Source organism: Muntiacus reevesi, chromosome 22 (genome assembly GCF_963930625.1).
Source record: "Muntiacus reevesi chromosome 22, mMunRee1.1, whole genome shotgun sequence".
NCBI classification, from domain to species: domain Eukaryota; kingdom Metazoa; phylum Chordata; class Mammalia; order Artiodactyla; family Cervidae; genus Muntiacus; species Muntiacus reevesi.
Window position 1 is genome coordinate 42,191,983 of NC_089270.1, and position 16,003 is coordinate 42,207,985.

Sequence of the window (16,003 nt, forward strand, 5' to 3'; positions counted from 1 at the left end):
TATACCTGAGACTAAAGCAACACCGTAAATTAGTTATACTCCAATATAAAATAAAAATTAAATAAAACAAGAATATATTTAATAGTTAAACTCTGTGGCAGAATATTGTGTTTTTTTAAAGTCAGAATGTATGTACAGGCAACCTACACACCCTGCACTATTAGCTGGAAAATAGGTCTTAATAACTCTATCTGGTAGAATGCTTAGTAATAAATATATTGCATCGATTCCCTTATTGTAAAACACCCGACCAGCTCATGTGACCATGCCTTCTCCTCCAGATATGCTGGTTTGTATTTCAGGGGTCCATTCTCTGACCTCAGTCTTAAGTGAGTTACCTAGGTCTTCTCAAGAGTGATTCCTTGGAAATGTTAACAGTTCCCTGTGCCCTAGGGTTAGGAGAAAAATAGCAGAGTTGGGCTTTCGCCCTTACTGTTTCCTAGATTTAGCTTTAAAAATGATTGTCACCCTGGAGAGAATATAATGTATAATGACATGGGTCTTTTTAATACAAATAGTGGGGCAGTTTCAATATGACAGATGATGTTTCAATATGGTGGCCCAGGGCAGGCTACCCCAAAGTGTGCCACAGTAGCATATTAAATATTTTTTTTTATTTGTGTATTAAAGTTCCTTAAGAAAAAGCCAATGCATGAGGGATGCTTTGACCCTTCTGTCTATCTCCCTGAAAGCAGGAAATTAATGTCATGTGAAAGATGCACTTCCTGCCTCTGAAGGTACACTCTTATATCAGAGATTGGGAATTTAAAGCTAAAAAGCCTGTATAAACAAACTTTGTTACTTTTTAAATTTACTACCCCAAGCCAAAACTCTGTACAGATTCTTCACTTATTAAGTACCCAAAGCCTAAGTTTCTTTGTCTTATCAATTCCTCACAAATGTATTGCTTTTTTTTGTCTAAAAAGAATAAAAGTTGCCTGTTTTGGTCACTTATTAGGTCCCATTTCCATCAGACCTCTGTGCACCCTGAATAAAAAATTTTCTTTTTCTCCTGTTAATCTGTCTTGTGTCCATTTTATTATTAGTCCAGCCACAAGAACTCAAGAGGGTAGAGGGGGAAATTTCTTTTACCCTGACAGTTGGTGAGCCAGGAGGATCCTGGCTGGAAGCCACTTCCCAACCTGAGGCTCCTGCAGCTGAGAGATCCTGGGCCCCCTGATAAAGACCAGCAGAAGGTAAGATTTCTTACCGCCTCAGCTTCCTGGATCTCTCCCTGCAAAGCCTGGTGGAAGGGGAAGTTGGCGAGAGTTCCTTATTTCCTCTCTAAATTTAGATTAGCAGGAGAAAATATTTGTCGAGTTAGCTCCTTGTATTTAGTAACTCTTGGAAGTTCCTTTCTTCTCAGAGATGGTCACTGCTTTTTGTCTCTGTCTGTTGTGTTGTCTGCCATAAGAAGGAAGAACCACAGGGCAGCCGGCAGCCACAGGCCCTGTGAGGCTGTTGTTTGAGCCGGTCTCACAGACTGGTGAGTTAATGGTTCTCACCAGACCTGCATCTACTTAAACAGACTTTCCTTTGAGTCTTCCATATAAAACCACATGAGATATGTTCTTCCATCTTGTTTTATGTTCTGAGAGCTCTGCCATTTGAAAGGTGTGTCTGGTGGCCAGTTGACTAGACTTGAGTTCTGAGACACAAAGTCAGCACTCTCTTTGTCTGGCCATACCAGCTCTCAGGGGAGTTGGTCATGGGGTCCCTATCCATAATGGGCTGTTGTTGTCTCATCTTTCATTGCCTTATTTTCTTAGACTATCCATGGGAGTAAACTTTTTAATCATGTGAGAGCTCTATCCTTGGAAACACGTTTTTATCTTTTGTTAAGCCATAAAAAAGGCTTACTGGTTTGAGTCTGTATTTGAAATTAATATAAAGTCCTACTCATCAACGGACAAAGGATCTTTTTAAAAAAAAAAACAACTTTATTTTTAATTGGAGGATAATTGCTTTACAGTATTGTGTTGGTCTCTGCCATACATTAATCAGCCATAGGTCAAAAGATCCTTTAAGCAGGCTGTATTTAAGAGGAAAAAAATTTGAAAGTTCTCATAGTAAATAACTGTTACATTGGTACTTATGGGAGGAAATTGAAAAGAAAAATAAACTATAATGGTGAGCCTTAGAGAGTCCCTTATTAAGATGAAAAAACAGAAATTAGACTTAAAAGTAAGATCCAACATAAATTCTAAAATGTCCACCTCCTCTACAATTCCTCAGGCCCTCCTAGGAATAACCAGGAAGTAGATTAGCTGGAAGCTTAATACAAACAATTATCAAGGGCTAATAGAAATAGGTGTTTTTTTTTGTCTTGCAAAACTACAAAATCAGAAATGCAACTGTAGAAACAAATCAAAACCCACTTGTTAAAAAAAAACAAACAAAAAAAACCCACTTGTTTTTACCATTCCCAAAAGCTTACCTGTTCCTCTTAAAATCCCTTTAGATATTATAGAAGATCACAATATTAGAGCAAAACTGTCCTGTACTTTAAAAATTATTTTAAAATAATAATTACCCTAAGACTTATAATAATAGATAAATATAATCCAAAACTCCTACAGGAAAACTGACCTTAAAAGGCCTTTCTTTGGCCTTAAAGGTTATAAATATTGTCATATCTTTGATATGTAAACACAGCCCACCTTGCCTGAGACAAAGCTTCGATTGGCTCAATTGGTGGAACCTGAAACCGAAAAAGAAGGAAAGATGCCTTTTAAAACACAAACTGCTGAAAGGATCTCTTGCCCAAATTCGAGTTAATCACACCCCTCTACAGCTGCTTGTCAAGGGCAAATACAGAGTTTAAGTCTTTCCCACAAATAATAAAAGATGTTAGCAGTCTCAGTGAGTGAATTTAATTTTCTAAATTCTTCGGTAATTTAATTTACACCCTTAGAGTTTGTTAAGTTAAATGATGGGAGGTCACTGGATATCTGTATCATTTCCAAAACAGAGATGTTGCAGCGTGTGGGATCTTCGTTGCACCATGCGATCTTTCGTTGCAGTGTACAGACTCTCCAGTTGCGGCACACGGGGCTCCCTAGTTGTGGTGTTTGGACTCCAGAGCATGCAGGCTCAGCAGCTGTGGGCTTGGTTACTCTGTGGCCTGTGGGATCTTAGTTCCCCTACCAGGGATTGAACCCATGTTCCCTGCATTGCAAGGAGGATTCTTAATCACTGGACCACCAGGGAGGTCCCTCTTGGGCTTTATTGACAAATTCATTTATTTCTAGAAATTATGAAATGTATTTATAAGTTTGCCAAGTCACAAAATACGGTTCACAGTTGTTTACTTCTTTATTCCCTCCAAAAATTTAGATTTCAAAGGATTAATAATTCTAATTAATATATGCAGTTAAAGGTCCCAGAAATGAAAAAAAAGTATTAAGTGTTTTGGGCTAAGAAAAGGTAAACAGGTGCCTTTGTTAAGGAAAAGGAAAGAGGTTTTGTCCTAAAGCTGGCTATTTCTAAATGGGAAAGAAAACAAGGGACAAATAAAATGAACATAGAAAATTGCAAAAGGTTTATGAAAAAATAATCTTAAGGAATTTTATGTGTGATCAGGACTAAGACTGGAGTGAGTTTAATTAAGTAAAGGAATATAAAAAGTAAACTGGTACAAAATTAAAACTTGGTGTTTATCTCTTTAAAATTTTCTTGTTCAAAAGTACAAAGTTCTCTTAGATTATTGGTCTAGTCTTAATAAGAAATTGTAAAAGAAAAAAAAAATTTCTTTACCTTTAATAGAAATCCAGATTCTATATTTTGTCTTTATCAGGTTTTTGATCACTTAGAAGACACCCACAAAAAAACTCCTAAGTCTTTTCAATATTAAAAGAACTAAAGTTTTTTTACAACTATTTAGCTTTCTTTATTTGCCAGGGACATGTTTATCACTGATTATATGGGTAGCTAAATATTGTTTCACAGTGACCAATGGTCCTATTTGACCATGTGTTTCAAAAACGTTTGATATTTTTGACAAATTCTGCAAATTCCAAATCAACTCTTATTGAACTGGAAATGACTTTGGGGTTTTCCACAGGGCACCTGGATACCTCAAAAATTTATTTTCTGTCCTTATAAAAGAGCTATTAAACTAATTAGGCTTCTTTTTTATGTTAAATTACATAGGAAACATTTATCAAGTAAATGATAAACCTTCTTAAGTTGTATGGATAAATGTTAACATAAATGTTCTAGAAAATAAATGAAATCCCTAAACTTTGGATATGTCATTATATGTAAGCCATAATTCTAGTTACTACCTTAAAATGATATGTCTTAGAGATAACCAAATCTTCTTATTCCATTATAATGAATCATATCTTCAATAGTGGACATTTTAAACTCATTTATCATTTACACACAGTTACTCTTTTACTTGGGGGCAGGAGGAGAAGGGGACGACAGAGGATGATATGGCTGGATGGCATCACCGACTCGATGGACATGAGTTTGAATAAACTCTGGGAGGTGGTGATGGACAGGGAGACCTGGCGTGCTGCAATTCATGGGGTCGCAAAGAGTCGGACACGACTGAGCAACTGAACTGAACTCTTTTACTCAGATGCTTCTACAAAGGCTTTCTGCAAATGTGTTTTATTTTTAGGGAAATTCATGGAAAGAAATCTAACAAATATTCTAGAATATAGGTGTCTGATGACTTTAAAATCATACCTGGATAAGAATTTACAGAACCCTAATGGAGAAATTGATGGCTTCAAAAATTTTTTAACAGAAGATCAAGTGGAACAAGAATTCACTACAAGATTAAATAAACTGAGGAAGATAATTATAATTTTTTAATATTTATTAAAATCTGAAACATTGCTGAGTTTTAAAAATGTTTTCTTCAGATTTAAGGAAAGTTTTTTGTCTTTTCTCTTAAGCTAACTATGACTTAGAGCAATTTGGTCCACTATACATTTGTAAGCAGCACTGAAACATTTCTTTTTCTCTACTGGATCCCTTCAGAAGTCAGAAACTCTCAGTGAGCATTCTTATTTTCTTGGCAATATAGTTATTTGCATAAGTTCAGTAAGAATCTGCTTTTTTTTAGAACACAATTGGAAACATTGATTGTAGTATCAAAGCTTTGACTGGAATGTCATATTGGAGAGAGACCTGCATAGACTCAGATATGATCAGAGCTTTGAGGAACTAAGGTTGACTTTATGGAGCCAATAAAGCCCTTTGGAAAAACAGCCTAGAATCTTACTTTCAGGTTTCCCAGCAGCTTTACCAGGTAAGGAAGGAAGGTCATTTCCTGGGACCTTTAGGAAACAGTGTACTTTGGAGACTTGTGTGAAGAGAGGAATTCACCCAAATCTATATCTATTGCAGACAAAGTCGGTTGGTGAATGCTTGGCTTGGCTTCTTATCCTTGAGAGCCTGTTAAAGATTCAATCTGAAGTTCCTCATAAAAAGTTCCTGCAAAGCAGATTTAAGAGAGTCTATGTGGTCAATCACTATTCTTGCTGTACTTATGTAAACAACCAGGCCAAGTTTATTGAATCTAGACCTATTTTATGAAAAAATTAGTCTGATTTGGCTATCTTTGGTAATAATTGTAGAAAGAAAATTATCTTTCAGCAGGAAACTATAATACACACTATAAAACAGACTTTAGTCCTACTCATGGTCTTTGAGGTTTTTGTTATTTACTACCGTAAGCAGAAACTGTTTATAGATTCTTTACTAGTTTTAAGCAGCCAAAGCCTAAGTTTCTTTGTCCTCTTTAATTCCTCACAAATGTATTGTTTGTCTAAAAAGTATAAAAACTCTCTGCTTTGGTCACTTATTAAGTCTCATTTCTATGAGACCTCCGTGCACAAGGATTAAAATTGTTTTTCTTCCTGGGAATCTGTCTTGGGTTCATTTAATTTTTAGTCTAGCCACAAGAACTCAGGACAGTTGGGGGGGGATTTAATAATAAATGTGTTTTTATGGTTGTTCAATTTGCAGGGATGATGGTCATGATATTAAAATAATCCGAAGTGGACCATGCTGATGGAGCAGTTCACAGAAGAGGAATTGGAGAAACCACCTTCCACTGCACACTAAATGAACTTCATTTCCTGCTTTTCTCTTTTCCTGTATTTCTTTGCATGAGATTTTCTGAGATGTGTTGTGTAAGAGGGCAGTGAGTGATAAAACAACTACAAAATCCTCATTTTTGGCTTTTATCCTTTTAGTTAAGCTTATTGCCCATATGACCTATGCATTGCTTTATTGAATTGGAATAAAATCAGCACTGTATTTAATCACCACTGTTTGCTATCGACTGTCCATTCTCACTCAGCAGCCTCATATGGACCTTTTCCTCTCAAGCAAGGGTGAATTTCACTAAGGGAGAAGTGGTCATTTTTGAGAAGGCAAGGTTTATTCTTCCACATTCTTCTAAATCTTGAAAGTACAATGTAGGTGTAGCTGGTACAGCATTCTGCACAGAGCAAATAATATGTATACTGGAGCTGACTTTAGCCAGAGTTGGTAAAGTCAAAAAGAACCACAAAGGTAAAAATACAAGATACAAAATACAAAAACATAATCTCCTTTCAGTACAATTTTCCTTCAGGGTTAATGCAGGAAATTGCTTTTCCCTTTCTTTGAGAGCGGTGATTCTGAGCCCTGGGTGAATTTTCCCCAGAGGACCTTTGGAACTATACAGGCATTTTGGGCGTCACAACTTGAATGGTAGATAATCCTGACATCTAGTGGGCAGAAGCCAGGGATGCTGCCAAACACATCCAGCTCCCACAACAAAGAAATTTTCAGTCCAAAATGTCAGTTGTTCAGTCGCTAACTTATGGCCGACTCTTTGCAACCCCATGGACTGCAGCACACCAGGCTTCCCTGTCCTTAGCTCCCAGAGTTTGCTCAAACTCATGCCCATTGAGTCGGTGATGCCATCCAATCATCTCATCCTTTGTCGTCCCCTTCTCTGGCCTTTGATCTTTCCCAGCATCAGGGCCTTTCCAATGAGTCACCTCTTCATGTCAGGTTACCAACCTATTGGAGCTTCAGCTTCAGCATTAGTCCTTCCAATGAGTATTCATGGTTGATTTCTTTTAGGATTGACTGGTTTGATCTTGTTGTCCAAGGGACTCTAAAGAGTCTTCTCCAGTACCGCAATTCGAAAGCATCAATTCTTTGGCACTCAGCTTTCTTTATGGTCCAGTTCTCACATCCATACATGACTACTGGAAAAACCATAGCTTTGACTAGAGGGACCTTTGTCAGTAAAATAATATCTCTGCTTTTCAATATGTTGTCTAGGTTTGTCATAGCTTTTCTTCCAAGGAGCAACTGTCTTTTAATTTCATGGCTGCAGTCACCATCTGCAGTGATTTTGGAGCCCAAGAAGATAAAGTCTGTCTGTTTCCATTGTTTCCCTATCTATTTGCCATGAAGTGATGGGACCAGATGCCATCATCTTAGTTTTATGAATGCTGAGATTTAAGCTAGCTTTTTCACTCTCCTCTTTCACCTTCATCAAGAGGCTCTTTAGTTCCTCTCCGCTTTCTGCCATAAGGGTGGTGTCATCTGCATATCTGAAGTTGTTGGTATTTCTCCCTGTGATCTTGATTCCAGCTCGTGTTTCATCCAGTGCAGTATTTTGCATGATGTACTTTGCATGTAAGTTAAATAAGCCGGGTGACAATATGCAGCCTGACATAGTTCTTTTCCAATTTGGAACCACTCAGTTGTTCCATGTCCAGTTCTGTTGCTTCTTGACCTGCATACAGATTTCTCAGGAGCCAGGTAAGATGGTCCCATAGTCCCATCTCTTGAAGAATTTTCCACAGTTTGTTGTGATCCACACAAAGGCTTTAGTGTAGTCAATGAGCAGAAGTAGATGTTTTTCTGAAATTCTCTTGCTTATTCCATGATCCAGTGGGTGTTGGCGATTTGATCTCAGGTTCCTCTGCCTTTTCTGAATCCAGCTTGAACATCTGGAAATTCTCAGTTCACATACTGTTGAAGCCTAGCTTGAAGGATTTTGAGCATGATCTTGTTAGCATGTGAAATGAGTGCAATTGTGCAGTAGTTTGAACATTCTTTGGCATTGCCCTTTTTTGGGATTGACCTTTTCCAGTCCTGTGGTGACTGCTGAATTTTCCAAATTTTCTGGCATATTGAGTGCAGCAGTTTCACAGCATCATCTTTCAGGATTTGAAATAGTTCAACTGGAATTCCATCACCTCCACTAGCTTTGTTCATAATGATGCTTCCTAAGGCCCACTTGATTTCAACACTCCAGGATGTCTGGCTGTAGGCGAGTGATCACACTATCATGGTTATCCATGTCATTAACACCTTTTTTTTTGTACAGTTCTGTATATTCTTGCTACCTCTTCTTAATCTCTTCTGCTTCTGTTAGGTCCTTGCCATTTCTGTCCTTTATTGAGCCCATCTTTGCATAACATGTCCCCTTGGTATCTCCGATTTTCTTGAAGAAATCTCTAGTCTTTCCCATTCTATTGTTTTCCTCTGTTTCTTTGTGTTTTTCACTTAAGAAGGCTTTCTTCTCTCCCTTGCTGCTCTCTGGAACTCTGCATTGAGTTGGGTATATCTTTCCCTTTCTTCTTTGTCTTTCCCTCCTCTTCTCTTCTCGGCTATTAGTAAGGCCTCCTCAGACAGTCACTTTGCCCTCTTGCATTTCTTTTTGTTTGGGATGGTTCTGGTCACTGGCTCCTGTACAATAGTGCTGAGGTAGAGACATCCTGTCTTCAAGTATGATGCAACATACATACAGATGCAGCAATAATAAAAGTGACCAAAAGTTAATTTAGAAAGATAGTGTTGTCCAGGTAGAGGATTTTGAGTCGAGTCTTGTGTTTAACTGAATTCTGAGGCCAGAAAATTGAGACATGAGGCATGAGGTGGCTGGGAGAGTATGTAGTAAAAAGAACATGGCTTTGGGGAGTGGGCTTAACTTGAATTTGAATTCCGATTCCAATATTTACTTGGGCTTCTGTTTCTTATCTGGAAAAGAAGGATAATGCTCAACTCATGGAGCTGCTGTGAGGAAACTGCTTAGCACAGCACTTGGTCCATGGACACTACTCAAATAGTAGCTACTGTTACTTCAAGTACCCCTCTTAGGAAGGACGAAACTGAGGCCCACAGAGGCAAGCCAACTTGCCAAAGGTTATAGAATACATACAAAACACGTATTTTTTGTGGCCTAGAAGCCTGGTCTCCAAATACCCAGACCTCTGTTTTTAATAGAATAGAGGCAATAAAGTAGGACGTTGTATAACATAAATGTGCCACAACTACATTATGTCTGTAGTTATTTTTGGCTTAAAAGTTTTATAAAAGTATAATAGAAAAAAAGTATAAAATTTTAGGAAAGCTAAAAATACACAGAAGTATATTTAAAGATGAAAGTCTTGCCCATAGCAGCCTCCAGAGGTGACCAATAACCTTTTGGAACACAGTCTCCCTACATATGTGGGTACATATAAAATCACACACATACAGAAATTCACCCTGTCTGTAAACTTACTTTTCTCCTTATATTTGGGTTTTTAACATCAATATATGTAGTTCTTTTAAAAGTTGCATAGAATTTTATTGTTGTGCCATAAGTTAGCCCTCTCTATTGATCTGTATTTATACTATTAGGAGTCTTGTGGCTGAAATTGGAGGAATCCCAACTCAAGCTAGCCTTACGTAAAGAAGAAATTGTCCCATTTAGTCATATTTGCAGAAGAGCTGGAGGGTAGAGGTGGCATTAGCCTCAGAGGGTGCCTAGTACCAGGGACTCTAATGCATTAAGACTCCTTGTCTCTTCATGTTCATCTTTGCTTATTTCAGCATAAACAACTTCATTCATAGACTAGCTTTACCCCCCTGAGTTGGAGGCAAAATTGGCAGCTCTAGATCCTATCCTAGCAACTTCCTAACCTGACAGGAAATGAGTCTTTTGTAACAACTCCAGGTGAAAAAAGCTGCTGGAGTCACAGCCCCATAGCCTTATTACTTAAAAAAAAAAAAAAAAAAAAAAAAGGCCTTTTCTGGGCCAAGACCCTGATTGGTTCATGTTGATCACACACCCACCATTTAGGCCCAATTGTGGTCACAGGAAATAAGGTGATATATGATTGGTTCAGCTGAGATGAGAGATTGGGTGCAACGTTCCCAGAGGAAAAATAGGGGAAAATTCAAGAAGAAAAAAATCAGTAGATGTTAACTATAATTGCTTATCTGTACTATTACAATTTCTAATGATAATAAATGTTTCAGAAAATATCCTTCTTAACATATTCTTGGCACTTAAATAGACATACACACGACGAAAATAGCTTTAAAAAATGTTTAGCGGCCATTTATGCTCATGTAGCATACAGTAATCATTTGGCTTGCCCAGCATTTCTCCCTTCTTCTGCTCCAAAAAGGCATTTTTTTCTAGCTCCAGCTGTCCTTCTTCAGTCCACTCCCAACTTCTGGTTGAATGGAACAACTACCTTCTTAGTCGATCCCATATCCTGTCCCTGGTGATAGGTTGAAGGGTGAGCACGTAGTTCAAATCAAACCAATAATGACCAGTAGTAATTTCCACTACCCTGGTCACAGAGGTTGGTCTGCAGTCTGTTTTTGACCATTCAGAGTCCTCCTCGGAGAACAGCCTTTTCCTTTTAGGTGGGGGGATGGACAGTCTGTCACTGGAAGCTGCTGGAAGCAGCGGTCCCTCACTACAAAGAAAGAGTGTGGTGGGAGAGCACGAGGCCAACATGCCATGGGGGGCAGAGACCAAAGGCCCACAGTCTCAGTGGGGCTCAGCTTTCTGGTTTGAGGCCTTCAGGTCCCTGGGGCACCTCGGTTGTCCACTTTGCCGTGGCTTATACTTGGTTGGTCAGCTTTTCCTTTGATTCTGTGAGCTGGCCTGCTGTCCATTCAATATTGCCTCCAACACCTTTTTTTTTTTTTGCTTATAGCAGTTTGAGTTGGGTTGTCATCATATAAACTCGGCTAATAAATTCAAACAATTCAGAAGTATGTGAAGTGAAAGAGTTTCCCTGTTTTAGTCCCATTCTCCTCTCCTGAGTAAACTAAACAATTATTTCCCACAACAACGATCATGGAAGACTTTTATATTCAGGAAAAAAAACTGATAATAATGGTATTTCAAAAAGAAACTCATATGTATAAACAGGTACTATAAGGGTTTTTGTGAAAGTATTGTTTTTATGACACTGAACTATCACTACTTCCGTGCTTTTCTGTACAAACTTCTATTGTTATAAAACACACGTATTCTATGAAGTTGCTTTTCTCCTTTTTCATGTCAATATATGCAGTTCCTTCTTTTTAAGAGCTGCATAGTATTCCATTATATTGTTGTCTCATAATTTATCTCTATGTTGATCTCTATTTGGATTGTTTCTGAGAATTCTCTTGATTCAAAGTTGAAAATTCCAACTGAAACTATTCTAAGCTAAAGACAGAATTATGTAATTGGTTCCTTAATATAGCAGAGGGACTTAGCACATGAGCGCAAAGTCAGGTATCTGTGTTCATTAGGCAAGTTACAAATTTAAGTCCATTTCCTCATCTGTACCGTGAGAATAGTAACGGTACTTACTTCACAGGGCTGCTATGAAGAGTAAATAAGATCATACACATAAGGCACTCAGAACACTTGAAAACACAAAACTATACCTTTAAGGGGAGAAGGCAATGGCACCCCCACTCCAGTACTCTTGCCTGGAAAATCCCATGGATGGAGGAGCCCAGTAGGCTGCAGTCCATGGGGTCGCTAAGAGTCGGACACGACTGAGCGACTTCACTTTCACACATTGGAGAAGGAAATGGCAACCCACTCCAGTGTTCTTGCCTGGAGAATCCCAGGGATGGGGGAGCCTGGTGGGCTGCCGTCTATGGGGTCACACAGAGTTGGACACGACTGAAGTGACTTAGCAGCATACATTTAAGGAAAGAGTAAAATCAGTAACCTGATTTTTGGCCCTATACCTGATCCTGTAACAATATATCATGGATGTTTTCCCAAGTCAGTACATTTAGATCTACTTCATTTTACTAAAAAGAACAGTATTATATTCTATTACATGGACATACAATGACCTATTTATGCAATTCTCGAGTGATGAACATTTCAATTACTTTTCATTTTCTACCATCACAGATAATGGTGCACACATATATGTCCTTTTTTATTTATGCAAGCACTCTGTAGGATAAATTAAAAAAAACGGAATCACTTGGTTAGAAAATAAAGATTTAAAATGTTGAAAGGGACTGAAAAGGTGTGCTTACCTACATATTCTCTGTGGTAAATTAGTGCCTGGTCTTCTTTTCATTTTGTGCAATGGAAGCAGTGCTGCCAAAATATGCTCAGTTGTACTGAAAACTCAGATTTGTATCCATCCTGTTAAAGAAGACTCTTTTTATACCTTCTTAAAAATGTTCTCATTATAAAAGTGATATGTAGTGATTATAATCACCCAAAGTAAGTGTAGAAAAAAACAGCCCACCAATCCATGGAAAGTTCTGAAATAGAAGCTGCTGGGGTACTTGCCAGTCTTACTAATCGTGTTATCTTTTGCGCTTGGGCAGTGCCTGGCACGGTGTGTGTTTATTTATGTCCATAGTTCTGGCTGTGCTGGGTCTTCCCTGCTGTGCAGCCTTTCTCTGGCTGTGGCGAGCGGGGGCTAGTATCTCATTGCGGGGCTCGGGCTTCTCACTGCAATGGCTTCCCTTGCTGCGGACACGGGCTCCAGTGTGTGCGGGCTTCAGTAGTTGTGGCATGTGGACTCAGTAGCTGCAGCCCCCGGGCTCGTGAGCACAGGCTCAACAGGTGTGGCTCCTGGCCCCAGCTGCTTCATGGCGTGTGGGATCTTCCCAGACCAGGGATTGAACCTGCATCTCCTGCACTGGCAGGCAGTTTCTTTACCAGCTGAGCCACCAGGGAAGCCCACAGTCCATATTTATTGATTAAAGGAAGAAAGAAAACAGCCCAGAAGGCCTCAAAAAATAATGACAACAGAATCACTAACCTCCCTGAATTCCTTCCTTCCACGCAAACAGGCAAAACACACAACCCACAGCTACAAAGGAAACAAAGTTTTGACTCTTGGCCAACAATGAATTTCCATTTTTTTCCTTCATTACTCTGAAAAGGGGAATGAGACCGAATGTCCAGATGATCTTGAACAATTCTTAGAGCATACCTCAAACCTGATTTAGTTTTTTTGTTAAGTATCCAGTTTACATCTGATCATTCTCTCAATTATGCCATTCATATTTGTAGATATCTATTACATGTGTTGAGCACAGAGGATACAGTGATGAATGAAGTACTGCCCTGTTCATGCAGAGCCTACAGGATCATACTCTTAAGTTTCTCTGAAAAGTAAACAACGCTCACTTCTGGAAACTGAAAGCCTGGTATCTGCTATAGACTGTGAATTCCATGAGGCTAGTACCCTTACTTGTCATGTTCTTTACTGTATTCCTAACTTGGCACACAGTAAGTGTTGGGTACATACTTGTGGGCTGGCTACTTTACATCAGTTCCATTCTGTTGCCTTCTCTATTCTATGGCCAGATTTAGGAAAGTAAGAGTATCTTGAACAGCAGGAGAATCTGAAATTCAGGCAGTAAAGCAGGTCAGACACAAATCACTCCCATTCAACCTTCAGGGACGGCCACTTCCTCACCAGGTGCTGGAGGTAACTCTCCTGGCCATGAGCCTTGATGTAGGCATCCTAGTTTACCAGAATAGTTGATCAACAGTATTTACTTTTAATTAATTAATTGGCTTCTAGTGATCTTAGATGTGGCATACATTGCACAGATTCTCTCTAGTTGGGGCATGCAGGTTCTCTAGTTATGGGGTGAGGGCTCTGAAGCAGAGGCTTCAGTAATTGCAGCAAGTGTGCTTAGTAGCTCCACAGCATGTGGGATCTTAGTTCCCAGACCAGGGACCAACTCGAGTACCCTGCATTGCAAGGCAGATTCTTAACCACTGGACAATCATGGAAATCCCAACAATACTAAGGAAGTACTTTGTTTTATTCATCATTTTTTTTAAGGTATACAGTTATTTTGACACACTTTTCTTCTTCTTCCTCTTGACTAAACCAAGCACTTTGTCTGTGAAGTCCAAATATAAAATACATACCCCTGGGACTTCCTGGTGGTCCCAGTGGTTAAGACTCTGTTCTTCCACTGCCAGGGGAACAGGTTTGATTCCTGGTCAGGGAAGTAAGATCTCGCATGCCGAGTGTGACAAAAAAAACTTGAAAAAAAAATGCTATCCTTTACATTTTAAATTTTGTAAGAAAAAAAAAAAGGCAACTCTTAATACTTTGGCATATTCAAAAGTTGATTTTCTTATTGTGGATAAGAGATCATATTTATATAACACTTAGGATAAAATTAGATTCAGTGGTTCTGTGGCTTTTTTTTTTCCTGCCTCCAAGTAAAATTAGGCTTTTTTACATGAAGGAAAAAAAATACAGAAGAAATACATCAAAATTTAGCAAAAAATTTTTACACAAATTTTTGAGGAGAATATTTATAATTATAATGTGCTATGCTAAGTCACTTCAGTCGTGTCCAACTCTTTATGACCCCATGGACTAGCCCACCGAACTCCTCTGTCCATGGGATTTTCCAGACAAGAATACTAGAGTGGGTTGCTATTTCCTTCTCCAAGGGATCTTTCTGACCCAAGGATTGAACCTGCACCTCTTATGTCTCCTGCATTTGGCAGGCAGGTTCTTTACCACTAACACCACCTGGGCAGTCCTTAATTATAATAAATATGCCTTTTAAATTTTTGCTGCTTTAAAAGAAGGATGATTACAATTTAAAAAGCCATAAGATGACAGGAAATCTTAATTGAAGCAACAAATTAAGAGCCAGAAATAGCCCACCAATGATCTTTTACAGACGTTTGCCAAATGTTCTCCCTTGTCATGGAACAATTCCTGGCCAGCGCTGAGACACAAGGGGGCAGTGGCTCCCTGGGAACCGCCAATTCCAGCAAATCCTGCCGCTCAGCCTGAAGCCAGCTGAGTGATGTCTCTCTAGAGCACTGCCACTGGCCTGGGAGAGTCACACTTGGCTTGCAAACTGCTCTTAAAGACTCAAGCTTTCATTTATTTATTTATTTTTAATTGGAGGATAATTGCTTTACAATAATGCTTTGATTCTTGGAAGATACTATTTCTGTGACTAACACTGAATGAATGGTCCAGTTGGAGCTAATTGGGGTCAAGGATCTAGGTGAATTAAAAACATGACAAATAAAAACAATTTTACCATCTGGAGAAGGAGTTAAGCACAGGCTTTCAGATCGCGGCTGGAAAAGCTGGAATTTGCAAAACTGCCAGAGGAGAAGGCTACATACAAGTTTGTCTGACTTGAGCAGAAAGCTCTGACCTGACAGGCCTAAGAGGCGACTGCTTTTCTATGGTGAGCAGGGTTATAAAAAAGCCACCAAGTTTTCCTTTCTAGGTTTTCTACCTCCCTGTCCCCCTCTGGTTCAATGATTTTCATCATAACTAAAATTCTGCCCGGGTGAACATATTCATTAATTCAGAAAATCCATAATATCAAATATTAACCTGTCCATTTACAGTTTCCAAACTCTTTCATACTTTATGCTTTCTTAAAATATTTATTTTTATCTTTTGGCTGCAAGGCAGATAGGATCTCAGTTTTCCAACTGAGGATTCACAGGGGATTCAACCTGTGTCCCCTTCACTGGAAGGCAAAGCCTTAACTACTGGACCACCAGGGAAATCTCTGTATAGCACTTTCACGTATGTTTTCACTTGCCATTTGAAACACTTTCACTTTTGACTCTTTTTCTTTCTTTTTTTTATTGGAAATAGATTCCATCATACTGACCAAAGCTAATATAAAAAATCAGTGAAGGACTTTCCTGGTAGTCCAGTGGCTAAGACTGTGTTCTCAATGCAGGGGGCCCAGGCTGGTTGGGGAA